Source organism: Pongo pygmaeus, chromosome 1 (genome assembly GCF_028885625.2).
Source record: "Pongo pygmaeus isolate AG05252 chromosome 1, NHGRI_mPonPyg2-v2.0_pri, whole genome shotgun sequence".
In the NCBI taxonomy this organism is placed as follows: domain Eukaryota; kingdom Metazoa; phylum Chordata; class Mammalia; order Primates; family Hominidae; genus Pongo; species Pongo pygmaeus.
The window spans coordinates 228,887,124-228,900,854 of record NC_072373.2 but is presented as its reverse complement, the minus strand read 5'-3'; the positions used below and the strand labels follow the sequence as shown (position 1 = coordinate 228,900,854).

The 13,731-nt window shown below is 56.0% G+C and overlaps 1 pseudogene; it reads right to left on the bottom strand.

Annotated features, from left to right (window-relative positions):
• Positions 1 to 692: 692 nt before the first annotated feature.
• LOC129010201 (uncharacterized) lies at positions 693 to 1,550 on the bottom strand (annotated as a pseudogene).
• Between the last annotated feature and the right edge of the window lie 12,181 nt (positions 1,551 to 13,731).

Here is a 13,731-nt window from a genome sequence, read left to right as displayed (position 1 = left end):
GCTCCGCCTCCTGGTTTCACACCATTCTCCTGCCTCAGCCTCCCAAGTAGCTGGGACTACAGGCGCCTGCCACCACACCCAGCTAATTTGTTTTTTTGTATTTTTAGTAGCTACAGGGTTTCACCGTGTTAGCCAGGTTGGTCTCGATCTCCTGACCTCATGATCCGCCCGCCTCGGCCTCCCAAAGTGCTGGGATTACAGGCATGAGCCACTGCGCCAAGAGCAAGCTTCTGATGTAGGGGCTGCAGGGGCTTCCCAGGCCAGGCAGGTTGCTGTCGCAGCGCCAGCCTGTAGCCTCCTCCCAGGATCCGGAGCAGGAGGGTGGCAGTCTTTTGCGTTCAATCTGCTGGGCTGCTGTGGGGCTCCCGCAGAGCAGCTCCAAGGGGCCGAGAGAAGGAAGGACGCTGCCCCCAAGGACAGAAGGGCAAGCTGGAGTCAGGAGAGGCCCAGCCGTGGCCCACAGGCCTTGGGTCTCTGCTTGGGGGAGCACCAGGTGGGTATGGGCGGGGGCCAGGGAAACCCTGCAGCACCGCGCCCCCCACCCCCGGCCCCAGGCAGCAGTGCCTCCAAGGCCTGGGCGGCAGGAAAGGGAGAGATGACGTCATTGCCGCCTGGAATCTGCTGTTTGGAGGCGTCGCCATGGAGACCGGAAGGCTCAGGGTGGGTAAAAATAGCAAACCCAAGAGGGTGTAAGTTCCAAGAACCCGAGTCTCTGAAAAGCGAGGCATACATGTTCTCGTTGCCTGGAGGACAGAGGGCCCAGGCTGGGAGTCTAGCGGGAGGGGCCGCTCGGGGCTGCTGGCTTGCAGCCACCCGCACGCGGTGTATCCCTGCCACAGCTACGGAGAGCTTTGTCCCCGCGCAGGGTGTGGCGGGTGTGGCAGGCTCCCAGCAGGAGGCGTCTGCAAGCAAGCTCCCTTCCTTTGCTCGGGCACCGGAGCCTTAGCGGAGGCCGCTCTGCAGGGACTTTTCCTTCCTCGGAGAGGGGAAGCGGCCGTGGCCTGTGAGTTGCTGGGCTTCCCAGGCCTTATCCAGGCCGGAACTCCGTGCCTCCAGGCGGCCTCTGCTGGGGCGGGAGGGACCAGAGCTGGGGTTTTCGCTGCCTGGCCTGAATGCTCTTTTCCTGCCCAGGTTTTGGAGAAGGAAAGGGGCGGTTGCCTGAGAAAGTGTCCTGCACCCCAGTCCTATTCTTCTAGGGGTGGTTTTCTTGCCAGGAAGCAGGATTTTCCTCCAAGCCAGGAGGTGGCCATCCTGCTCCTTCTGGGCTTGGTCCCCAGAAACGCCAGTACACACCCCCAAGTCCCAGGCTACAGAAAATGGCAGGAGGCCCGAGGGCTCTGGGCTGCTCTCCCCAGATGGCCGAGTCCGTGGAGAACCCCTGTAGCCGCGAGGGGCTCCCTGGCCCGGTGCCACCTCTAAGAAACTCTGCCCTGTCTTCGCTCTCCGTGTCGCTGGGGGCTCCTCTCTCCCAGGCCAGGCTGCACCGGGGCACGGAGGGGACCTTGCCTGGCTTCTTCCTCCCGCAGCGCGAGCCTAGGCAGAAGTGTCATTGGGCTCAGGAACCCTCAGATGGCCCAAGAATGACCCAGGAACCCTGAGAAGGCCCAAGAATGACCCAGGAACCCTCAGATGGCCCAAGAGCACCCCGAGTGGCGAGGGATCCAGGGTGATTCCCAGCCCCGAGAAAGGAAGCCCCATTCCAGGAGGGTGACTGTCCCCGAGCAGGGGGGTGACTATCCCCGGGCGGGAGGGTGACTGTCCCCGAGCAGGGGGGTGACTGTCCCCGAGCAGGGGGGTGACTATCTCCCGGGCAGGGGGGTGACTGTCCCTGGGTTGGGGGGGACTGTCCCTGGTTGGGAGGCGACTGCCCACTACAGCAACAAACGTTCTCCTGAGCAGCCTGGGGAACCCTTTTCTCCCTCCGTGCCGGAGCCTGGTGGGGCTGAGTCTCCGCCGCTCCCTGGGTGCTAAATCCTGGAACATCTTCAAAGAGTTTCAGTCCCTTCTCTTCTGCATACACCATTGTTCTCAGGGTGGCAGGGCACCCCCTTCCTCCACCCAGGGCAGGGGGAGCACGGGGTCTCACCTCTCACGCCCAGACCTCCCTTGGCTTGTGGTGGCCTTGACTGGAGAGGGCGAGGGGACATAGAGCCCTGTGTAGGGGTTTCTCATTCCCCCAAGACATAGCTCGCATGCCTTATGTAACGCGTGAGCTCACGCAGAGGGCCTGCCAGAAATGACGGCAGGGGCGGGAGGGGCCTGCTCGGGAAGCCAAGTGCGGCTCAGGCTTACGAGGAGCCGGCCGGGCCCTGCCTTGAGGAGAGAGGGGGCCCAGGCCTTTGCAACCTGGGGCTCCCACACTGGCAGGGGATGGGCAGGGCCTGGGAGGGAGCGAAGGCCGGGGTGGTGCAGTGTATAGCGAGGCCTGGGATGGCCGTGTTGGTCACTTGGCCTGTGGGTGCCTGGCCAAGCAGGATGTGGGCTCAGGCCCACCCCACTCCCCCACCAGCAGGCACCAGCAGGCCCGTGATGTCAGAGGAAGGGGCCTAAGTCACCCAAGACCCCCGGGAGCAGCTCTGGGGGCCTTGGAGGGGTGGATGGGTAGAGGCAGTGCCATCTCCCCCAGTGCCAGCTGCCCTTCTACCCCCAAACACAGACTAGGGCGGATGCTGCGCTGAGGATGGCCCTGAGGCAGGGCTGGACCCAGTGCCCGCGGCCGCCCCTGCCCTTCCTCCCTTCCCTTTTGGAGTCCTGGCCCCACCCCGTGCTTCCCCTTTGCCTGCTGCACAGGCCCCCACATTGTGGCTGGCCCAGCCCAGTTTCACTCTGGGAATGGGACCCCGGGAGCCGAGAGGGGCAAGGGCTTCAGGGAGCCTGTGGCAAGGGCCTCTGGGCAGCGCTTGGGGCCTGGGTGACAGCATGGGTCCTCAGGGCAGTGCCCCCAGCCAAGAGGGAGCCATCCCTCCAAACACAGTGCCAAGGGGCACCTGGCCTGGGGACCCGTGTCCCGCCAGTGGCAGGGCCTGGCACAGCTGCACCACACCGGGCCCAGGCCAGCCATTGGTCAGCTCACGGCCCGTTGCTAGGAAGGCAGCCAGCCCCTGCAAGGAGGGGGTGACCGGGAGTCCCACTAGGAGGAGGAGGATGCTGGGACAGGGAGGCCAGCCCTCGGGCCTGAGGAGGGCAGAACACTGGTAGGGGTCCCTGGCAGGGTCTCAGACTTTGCCCTCAAACCCTTAAGCAGGAGAATGGAGCAGGTGGGGGCTCCCTGAGGGGGCCAAGGGTGGTGCCGGGAGCCCAGTGTGGGGCAGACTCTGCTCTCAGGAAGGGTGGCCGAGGGGCCGTGGGCCTAGACAGCGGGTGGGGCTGTATCCTGCTGCTGATGGGGAGGGGTGAGGATGGGGGCAAGGGGCGTCCATGCAGAGGCAGAGAGCAGGAGGTGAGGGGCTGGGCCCCTGGGATGGCTTGGCCTGAGCCTGGAGGCTGCAGCCCCTCTGAGTAGCGGGAAGGTGGCTGCGGGCAGGTGCCGTGGGTGACTGAGGGGTAGGACCTGCGTGAAGGAGCCCCTCGCTGCCCTTGGGACCACTGGGCCCCTGAGGTCTGGCCCTCACACACGCCCTGCCCTCACCTGACCTCCCACCCCAACCAGCCGCGTGCTCCAGTAGGTCCCAGGCTGCCCTGAGCCTCAGCACACTCTGGTCTGCACATGGCAGTAATGCCACCTGGCTCAGCACGTCGAGGGAAACGAGCCCTGGCACCAGGGTCCCACAGTGCCTATGATGACTCATGAGGTTCTGCCATTGCAACCAACAGTGCCACAGCTCGGGCCCCTGGAAAGCACTGCGGGGATGGTCCCCCACTTCGAGAAGTGCTGGCTGAAAGCTTTGTGTGGGCAAGGACAACACCCTTCTGCCCCCAGGTGCGTCCCCTGTGCCGACCTCGTGGTGCTCAGTGTTGTGTGTCAGGTAAAGGACAGCAGCCAGGGCCTCGGAGGATGCTGGTGATGCCCAGGCCGTGGCTGGGTCCCTGGCTTTCGCTCTGTCCCCACTGTTTGACACATAACCGCTTCAGCTAAGTCAAGAGTGAGCTCTGGCCTGGGGGGTCCCAGGCTCAGTGAAGTGCTGAGGGCACGCAGGGAGGTGGCGGCGAATGACTGGTGTGGCGTGGCGTGGTGTGGCTGCAGCCCTGGGCAGCTATGACCAGCACAGTGCACAATCCAGGGCGGCACAGGATGCCCTCAGGACAGGATCCAGTGGGTGAGGGTGGCAGGGCTGGGTGCCCACACTGGGTCTTCAGTTCAGCACACGGCCCCCCAGGCTGGGCCTCACCAGTGTCCCCCTGGCTGTCCACAGGCTGTGGATGCGTCCTCAGAGCCAGGCCACGGGCTGCTGAGGGTGTCGAGGCCTCTGTGCCCCTCCCTCCTCAGGCCCATCGTCCTGCTGCTGCGCCCTCAGCCTCCAAGGTCCCTGTGGCGCTGGGCATGGGCTGCCAGGGGTCTCCTGCAGGAAAAGGAGCCTGAGAGAGCCAGCCTTGTCCCCCTAGCCTGGGACCTGGGCCAGGCCCTGTCACACTCTGGGTGTGAGCCCAAGGTGGGGTTGGGTGGACACCTGGCTCCCGGGATGGTCCAATGCCTGGCCCAGGCTGTCCAAGGCTGGGCAGCCTCATTGCTGCCCTACCTGGCTTCATCCCTGTGGGGAGTGGGCAGGAGCTGGGCTGTGGCTCTGAGTGGGGTGGTCAGCCGGCCACCTGCTCTCACCCTCTGGTTCCTAATGGCCACAATGGCAGGACCATCCATGGCCCCCCAGGGGCAGGTGCCCTGCTCAGCACTTCCCATGCATCACCTCAGGTGACTCCAAGAGGCAGGCCTTGGCTCTGGGACCACCACCGGGAGGCTGACACACACCCAAGGACACCTGGGCCCAGTACAGGTCAGGCAACTGATTTCACAGAAGACCCCATGGCAGGTGAGGGCTCTCCTGGGCAGAATGGCTCTGAGAGAAACAACGGGAAACGCAAACAAAACTGAAGGCAGCTTCCTTAGAAAGCCAGAAAATGGGCCGGGTGCAGTGACTAACGCCTGTAATCTCAGCACTTTGGGAGGCCAAGGCAGGCGGATCACGAGATCAGGAGATCGAGACCATCCTGGCTAACACAGTGAAACCCCGTCTCTACTAAACATACAAAAAATTAGCCAGGTGTGGTGGTGGGCGCCTGTCGTCCCAACTACTCAGGAGGCTGAGGCAGGAGAATAGCTTGAACCCAGGGGACCGAGGATGCAGTGAGCTGAGATTGCAGCACTGCACTTCAGCCTGGGCAATAGAACAAGACTCTGTCTCAAAATAAATAAATAAAGAAATAAATAAATAAAAAATAAAAAGAAAGCCAGAAACTGCCAACCAGGCGTGGTGGCTCATGCCTGTGATCCCAGCACTTTGCAAGGCCGAGGCAGGCAGATCACCTGAGAACAGGAGTTCAAGACCAGCCTGGCCAACATGGTGAAACCCTGTCTCTGCTAAAAATACAAAAATTAGCTGGGCATGGTGGCATGTGCCTGTAATCCCAGCTACTACGGAGGCTTAGGCACAAGAATTGCTTGAACCCCGGAGGCGGAGGTTGCAGTGAGCCAAAATCGCGCCGCTGCACTCCAGCCTGGGCGACAGAGAGAGATTCCGTCTCAAAAAAAAAAAAAAAAAAGAGCCAGGTACGGTGGCTTACACCTGTAATCCCAGCACTTTGGAAGGCCGAGGTGGGCAGATCATGAGGTCAGGAGTTCAAGACCAGCCTGGCCAACTTGGTGAAACCCCGTCTCTACTAAAAATATACAAAATTAGCCGGGCGTGGTGGCGGGCGCCTGTAGTCCCAGCTACTCAGAAGGCTGAGGCAGGAGAATTGCGTGAACCTGGGAGGCGGAGATTGCAGTGAGCCGAGATCGTGCCACTGTACTCCAGCCTGGGCGATGGAGAGAGATTCTGTCTTAAAAAAAAAAAAAAAAAAAGAAACAAAGAAAACTAGAAATTGCAGGTCAGCACAAAAGAGAAACTTTAAGACATCTGTAGATTCTTCACTTGGCAAAAGTCACTTTCTTGTTTTTTGATATATGATCTGAAGGCTGTAACAGTCTATGTACCATGTAAGCTACATCCAGGAATTTTCAGACGGTGTTTTCATTATCATTCAATTTAAAACATTTTGTGGTTTCCATTTTGATTCCTTCTTTAATTGATGATGTGTCCAAAGTATTTTGCAATGTCCCAGATAATGGTAATTTTTGATGGGAATGTGTATTTTTCTTTGTTATTTATTTTTATTTATTTTTTTGAGATGGAGTCTCGCTCTGTCACCCAGGCTGAAGTGCAGTGGCGCGATCTCAGCTCACTGCAACCTCTGCTTCCTGGGTACAAGTGATTCTCCTGCCTCAGCCTCCTGAGTAGCTGGGACTGTAGGCACATGCCACCATACCTGGCTAATGTTTGTATTTTTAGTAGAGACGGGGTTTCACCAGGCTGGTCTCAAACTCCTGCCCTCAGGTGATCCGCTCACCTCAGCCTACCAAAGTGCTGGGATTACAGGTGTGAGCCACTGCCCTCAGCCTGTTATTTTTAGTTTGGAATTCTAGTGTGTTTCTTTATTTTAATAGTTACCAAAGAAATACAGATATATAGATAAAAAGAAATGAAAAGAACCCTCAAAGTTAGTACAGTTTAAATATTGAAACTGTAGAATCTGTAGAAACTGTTGTATTTGTAGAACTCACCAAGCCCTAGCCCTCCTTTGCTCCTCCATTACGGCCCTAGCATCAGCCTCTTTCAAAGCTTTCACCCATTTTTTTTTTTGTCTTAGCTCTCTCCATACTTCTAAATTGTGTGCTCTTGCGGCTCCTTCTTGGTTTAGCAGCTTTATACATGGTGAGATGTTACTGGAGAATGAGGGTTTTGCTCTTATCCAATGCTGTCTGCCCCACCCTACCATCTCTTCTTCTGTCTTCCCAAATGAGCAATTTCCTCATTTTTGTTTAAGTTGATGGCGCTATTATAATTATGTACTATAACTCTCTGCTGAGTCAAGTAGTGAACTCTGCTTAGGTTTTCTCTTTGTTTTTCCTGGAGTTAGTATTGGCCTTGCTTTCTTCTTCCAACAAGCCCTCCACACAATGTTTGATCTAGTCAGTTGCATCCTTGAACCCAGGAGGTGGAGGTTGTAGTGAGCCGAGATCACGCCACTGCACTCCAGCCTGGGTGACAGAGCAACACTCCGTCTCAAAAAAAAAAAAAACAAAAAAACCCAAAAAAAGCAAATCTATTTTACCCAGCACGTGTTTGTGCTTGGACTAGGAAGGGGACCCTGCGCCATCTTGGCTGGAGTTGTAGCAGACGCTCTGGTGTCCTGCGGGTGTCCTGCGGCTCCCCCGCCCCACCCTCACAGTGCCCCACTGCAGGCCTGCAGTCAGAAGCCTCAGGTTGCAGCCTGCCCAACAGCTCAAGCTTAGCAGGGCCAAATGGAGAATGTGTACCTCCTCCTCCTAACATTGTTAAAAATAAAATTTGTATTTTGACACAATCTCAAGCTTATAGAAAAGTTGCAAGAATAGTACAGGAACTTTTTTCCCCTGAAGCATTTGAGGGTTTGTTGCCGCATGGTGCTCCGCCACACCCCAAAACAAGGACATTCTCCTACACGCCCCAACACGGCTGTCCAAGGCGGGAAATCACGTGGAGTCAGACCCCACTCTGGGCTTTCTGGTTGTCCCAGTAATATCCCTTGCAGTAAAGAGATCAGCCTGGGACCACACATTGCATTGAGTTGCCATCATGTCTTCTGTCTCCTTCGGTCCGGAACATTCCTGGGCCTTTCTCTGACTGTTCTTTGAAGCTTCCAGGCCAGGCCTTTTGGAGACGGTTCCCTGTGTGGCTTTGTCTGAGATGTCATCACAGAGAGACACGGGTTGTGCATCTTTGGCAGGAAAGGAGCAGATGTGACACTGTGGTCTGCTCACCCCACCCTGTCAGGTGGGGCGGGATTCTGATGGGTCCAGTATCAGTGGAGCCCACTGCGATCGCTCGGTTAAGGCGGGGTCTGTGTCTCCGCTGGAACTGACATTCTTTTTCCCTTTGTGACAAATTAGCATTTTGTGGGGGAGATTCCTCCCTCCCTCCCTCCCTCGTTCCTCCCTGTCTCCCCCTCTCTTTTTTAGAGACAGGGTCTCACTCTGTTGTCCTGACTGAAGTGCACTGATGCTATCCCAGCTCACTGCAGCCTCAGACTCCTTGGCTCAAGCAATCCTCCTTCCTCAGCTTCCTGAGTTGCTGGGACCACAGGTGCATGCCATCATGCATAGCTACTTTTTGTTAATTGTTGTTGTTTGTTTTATTTTTGAGACAGGGTCTTGCTCTGTTGCCCAGGCTGGCGTGTAGTGTCAACATGATAGCTCACTACAGCCTTGACCTCCTGGGCTCAAGTGACCCTCCTGTCTCAGTCTCTCAAGTAGTTGGGACTACAGGCCTGCACCACCATACTTAGCTGATTTTTGAATTTTTTGTAGAAGTGGGATCTCTATGTTGCCCAGGCTGGTCACGAACTCCTGGGCTCAAGCAGCTGTTCCACCTCGGCCTCCCCAGAAGTGCTGGGATTACAGGCATGAGCCGCCATGCCCAGCTGATACTTTCAAATATGCAAATAGCTCTTTTTAAATTTTCAATTCATTAATATATTTTAATAAATATTAAAATATGTATAGACTCATGGTTTCCTATTTTATTTGATAATTATAACTCGTTATTTCATTACCATCTAGTAATATCATTATTCTGTCTGATTTGGCAAACAGGGGCTGTCGCTCAGTGCCCCCTCCATGTGACCCGGTGTGCCTTATGTCTTGTCGTTACTCTCTCTCCGTTCCCAGCCCTGGGGTCAGCCATCTCTTTTTTTTTGTTTTGTTTTGTTTTGGTGGAGTTTTCCCTCTTGTTGCCCAGGCTAGAGTGCATGGCGTGATCTCGGCTCACCGCAACCTCTGCCTCCCAGGTTCAAGTGATTCTCCTGCCTCAGCTTCCTGAGTAGCTGGGATTACAGGCATGCACCACCACACCCGGCTAATTTTGTATTTTTGGTAGAGACAGGGTTTCACCATGTTGGTCAGGCTCATCTCGAACTCCCAACCTCAGGTGATTCGCCCGCCACAGCCTCCCAAAGTGCTGGGATTACAGGTGTGAGCCACTGCGCCCAGCCTGGGTCAGCCATCTCTTTAAATAACTCCGGTTCCTGGTCGGGCGCAGTGGCTCATGCCTGTAATCCCAGCACTTTGGGAGGCCGAGGCGGGCAGATCACAAGGTCAGGAGATCGAGACCATCCTGGCTAACACGGTGAAACCCCGTCTCTACTAAAAATACAAAAAATTAGCCGGTGTGGTGGCGGGTGCCTGTAGTCACAGCTACTCAGGAGGCTAAGGCAGGAGAATCGCTTGAACCTGGGAGGCGGAGGTTGCAGCGAGCCGAGATCGTGCCACTGCACTCCAGCCTGGGCGACAGAGAGAGACTCCGTCTCAAAAACACAAACAAAAACACTTTGGTTCCCTTCAGTGAATGAAAATTGGGAGCCAAGACTGGGCTTCCTGGTGCGCTCACTACTGCTGAGGTGTCCCTCGTCTTGGTGGGCAGAGTGAGGGCTGAGTTTATACAAAACACATTTACATCAACAGTTTTCTTTATAAATATGGACATTTATGAGATCATGCAGGTATCAATAATTCCAATCCAACACCACATGCTTCCTTCCTCCCTTTCTGTATTTTAACATCGAGAAACCTGACTCTTGCTACCTTTAACTCATTTCCTGATTGGATCAACCCCCCCCACTCCAGTGCTGGTCCCTCACTCCCTTGCACCAGGGCAGCCCCTGGGATGGCTCTGAGCCCTGGGTTCTACCCTGAGGATTCAGCTCCAGGTGCCCAGCGGTAAGAGGCTTTGCAGATCCCTCCTTAGGGCCCGGCTTCCCCTCCCCCGCTCACTTGCTCTGACCCTTTCCTGTGCTTCCTTGGATTGCCTCCCAAGCAAAGCACTCGAACTCAAATCTTTGTCTTGGCTGGGCGCGGTAGCTCACACCTGTAATCCCAGCACTTTGGCAGGCCGAGGGGAGGAGCGCTTGAGTTCAGGAGTTTGAGACCAACCTGGGCAACATAGTGAGATCTCATCTCTATAAATAAAAAATTAAATAAAAGGCCAGGCACAGTGGCTCACGCCTGTAATCTCAGCACTTTGGAAGGCCAAGGCGGGCGGATCACCTGAGGTCAGGAGTTTGAGACCAGCCTGGCCAACATGGTGAAACCCTGTCTCTACTAAAAATACAAAAATTAGCCTGGTGTGATGGCGCATGTCTGTAATCCCAGCTACTCGGAGGCTGAGACAGGAGAATCACTTGAATGCAGGAGGCTGAGGCTGCAGTGAGCTGAGATTGTGCCATTGCACTCTAGCCTGGATGACAAAGTGAGACTCTGTCTCAAAAATAAAATAATAAAATAAAGTAAAATAAAAATCTTTGTCTCAGGGCCTATGTTTGGGGGAATCCAAAGTAAGACAAAGGTCTTTCTAAAATTTCTACTGGCCAGGCGCGGTGGCATAGCCTATAATCCCAGCACTTTGGGAGGCCGAGGCAGGTGGACCACCTGAGGTCAGGAGTTCGAGACCAGCCTGGCCAACATAGTGAAACCCTGTCTCTACTAAAAATACAAAATATTAGCTGGGCATGGTGGCAGGCGCCTGTAATCCCAGTTACGCGGGAGGCTGAGGCAGGAGAATCGCTTGAACCTGGGGGATGGACGTTGCAGTGAGCCGAGATCGCAACATTGCACTCCAACCTGGGCAACAAGAGCGAAACTTCATCTCAAACAAAAACAAAAACAAAACAAAATTATACGAAGCTGATGTTACTTGAGCAATTTTTATTTTCACATTTGAAGGTTTCTTTCCCAGTAACTGAGCATGTTTTTGCCAATGGCAGTCTGTGCCTGGTTGCTACAAGGCCTTCCTTCTGCTTCCTGAGGAGGAGAGAGTGGGTGGCAGCAGGGCAGGGCAAGGCAGGGTGGAGCAGAGCTGGTCTGCGATGCATTTCCCCACCAAGGTTTCCGAGTTCCCCCAAAGCTTGGGGTACCCCTTGCTTCGCCAGTGTCTTCCTCTCTCTGGTCCTGGAGCGCCATCCAACTTATCTCCACAATGCTGGCTCCTTAAGGTGGGGGTCTCAACTCCAAGGCCAGCCTCCCAGGAGGCCTTCCCTGCCTAAAGCCAGCCCCAGCCACTCCGCGCCTTTTGGGGATCTGAAGGATCTCGCTCCTGTACTAGCAGGTTTGTTGATTGACTGTTGTCTCTCATACCAGAATGGAACCACACAGGGCACAACCTGGTCTCCTTACCCCGATCCCAGTGTCTACAGTGGTAGGAGCTCATCGAACAAGGGGACAAACTCATGACTAGCTGACCAAGCCTGTCACCGTGGCAGGGGCCAGGGAGAAAGCTGGGAGGTCCCTGCCTTTGCCCGCATGCCAGGGCTTCTCTGGGCAGGCACCACGTCCATCCCACCCTACTCTGCGCTGTGGCTGTGCCTGTAGCCTTAACCCGCTGCCTGCCAGTATGGTGGCCTGAGTGGGCGACTGGCCTGAGCAGCTGCTGGGCGGGGCTGGAGGGTGGAAGGCCAGCAGGCGGGAGACACCTCCCCTACCCCCTTCCCTGCCAAGCTCAGGGAGAAAAGAGGACCCTGCTGGCTCCCTCTAGGCGTGGCTGCTCTGACCCTTGGTGGGGTGGGGTGGGTGCCTTCCTCTGGAAGCTCTGACATCTTGGGGGAAGGAAGTCTCAAGAGTCCACAAAGGTGGAGGTAGCTTCAGATACCAGCTGGAGGCTCTCACCTGTCCCCGCACCTTCACTCTACTGCACACCTATGGCTACTTCCCAGGGGTCCACAGTCTGGACAAAGTGTTGGTCCCTGGCTAGGACCCTGCAAAGCCAGAGGCACAGAGGGAAGCAGAGGCTCTGGGTGGGCACTGCCCATGCTAGGGGCCCTGCACAGAGCCCCTGGTCCACCAGAGGAGCCAGAGGAATTCTCTGCTTGATTGGAGACACTTCCCAGCAGGCCTGGCTGCAACCACCTTCTGTGAGTTACAATTTGACTGAGTTGTATGGAATTCAAATCCAGATGGAAGGAAGTGACAACGTCAAGTGCAACACTAGCTGTGTTTTGTCCAAAATGTGGGCCAACGAAACTATCTCCAGGAAAATAAAGAAGTCCCTTTTCTATTTTTTTTTTTTTTTTGAGACAGGGTCTCACTCCATTGCCCAGGCTGGAGTGCAGTGGTGCAGTCTCAGCTCACTGCAACCTCCACCTCCCAGGTTCAAGCGATTCTCCTGCCTCAGCCTCCTGAGTAGCTGGGATTACAGGCATGTGCCGCCATACTCGGCTAATTTTTGTATATTTAGTAGAGAGGGGGTTTCACCATATTGGCCAGGCTGGTCTCCAACTCCCTGATCTTAAATAATCCACCCGCTTCAGCCTCTCAAAGTGGTGGGATTACAGGTGTGAGCCCCTGCGTCTGGACTAAATATTCTTTTTTTTTTTTTTTTTTTTTTTTTTTTTTGAGACGGAGTCTTGCTCTGCAGCCCAGGCTGGAGTGCAGTGGCGCAATCTCCGCTCACTGCAAGCTCCGCCTCCCAGGTTCACGCCATTCTCCTGCCTCAGCCTCTGTAGCTGGGACTACAGGCGCCCGCCACCACGCCCAGCTAATTTTTTGCATTTTTAGTAGAGACGGGGTTTCACCGTTAGCCAGGATGGTCTCGATCTCCTGACCTCGTGATCCACCTGCCTCGGACTCCCAAAGTGCTGGGATTACAGGCGTGAGCCACCGAGCCTGGCCCTTTTTTTTTTTTGAGACAGGGTCTGTATCAAAAAAAGGGTGTGTCCCTGTCACCCAGGATGGAGTGCAGTGGCTCAAGCACGGCTCCCTGCAGCCCCAACCTTCTGGGCTCAAGCAATCTTCTCACCTCAGCTTCTCAAGTAGCTGAGACCACAGGTGCAGGCCACCATGCCCGGCTAATTAAAAAAAAAATTATTTTTTGTAGACAGGGTCTCACTATATCGCCGAGGCTAGTCTTGAACTCCTGGGCTCAAGCGATGCGCCTGCCTCATCCTCCGAAAGTGCTGGGATTACAGGCGTGAGCCACCCTGCCGGGTTAAATATCACTTTTAAGGAAATGATCTTCTTACCCAGCTTTCTGGTGTGTGAACACACAGAGAAAGCCTGGCCTCCAATTGTGGGGGCCAACGGAGTGAATGAGAAGAGTCGGGGGACAGCGTGGAGTGTGAGGACAAGGAGACAACCCCCAAGGCAGCGGAGAGAGGTATGGAGCCGCCCTGGGGTCACCTACAGGTAGGTCCTGGCTGCCTCTCTAGACACCTGCCCTGTGCCAAGACCTGCACAGGGACGCCGGGCCGGCTCCCCCATGGTAGCAATTGCGCCCAGGAGTGCTGGTTTGAGGCAGGTTCCAGCCTCCACTGGGGAAGTGAGGGGCAGGAGGTCCCAGCTGAAGGTCACTCAGGTTGCAGCGGCGTGGCCCTCTCGCCTCGGCCCAGCACCCAGGCCAGCTTGGGCACCCCCGGCCCGTGGGGAATGTCCCTCCGCCTCAGGCGAGCACGGCCCGAGCCCTGCCCCCTCCCCAAACACACCATTGCGTCCCTGCGCCCGCAGGCCTCGCTGGA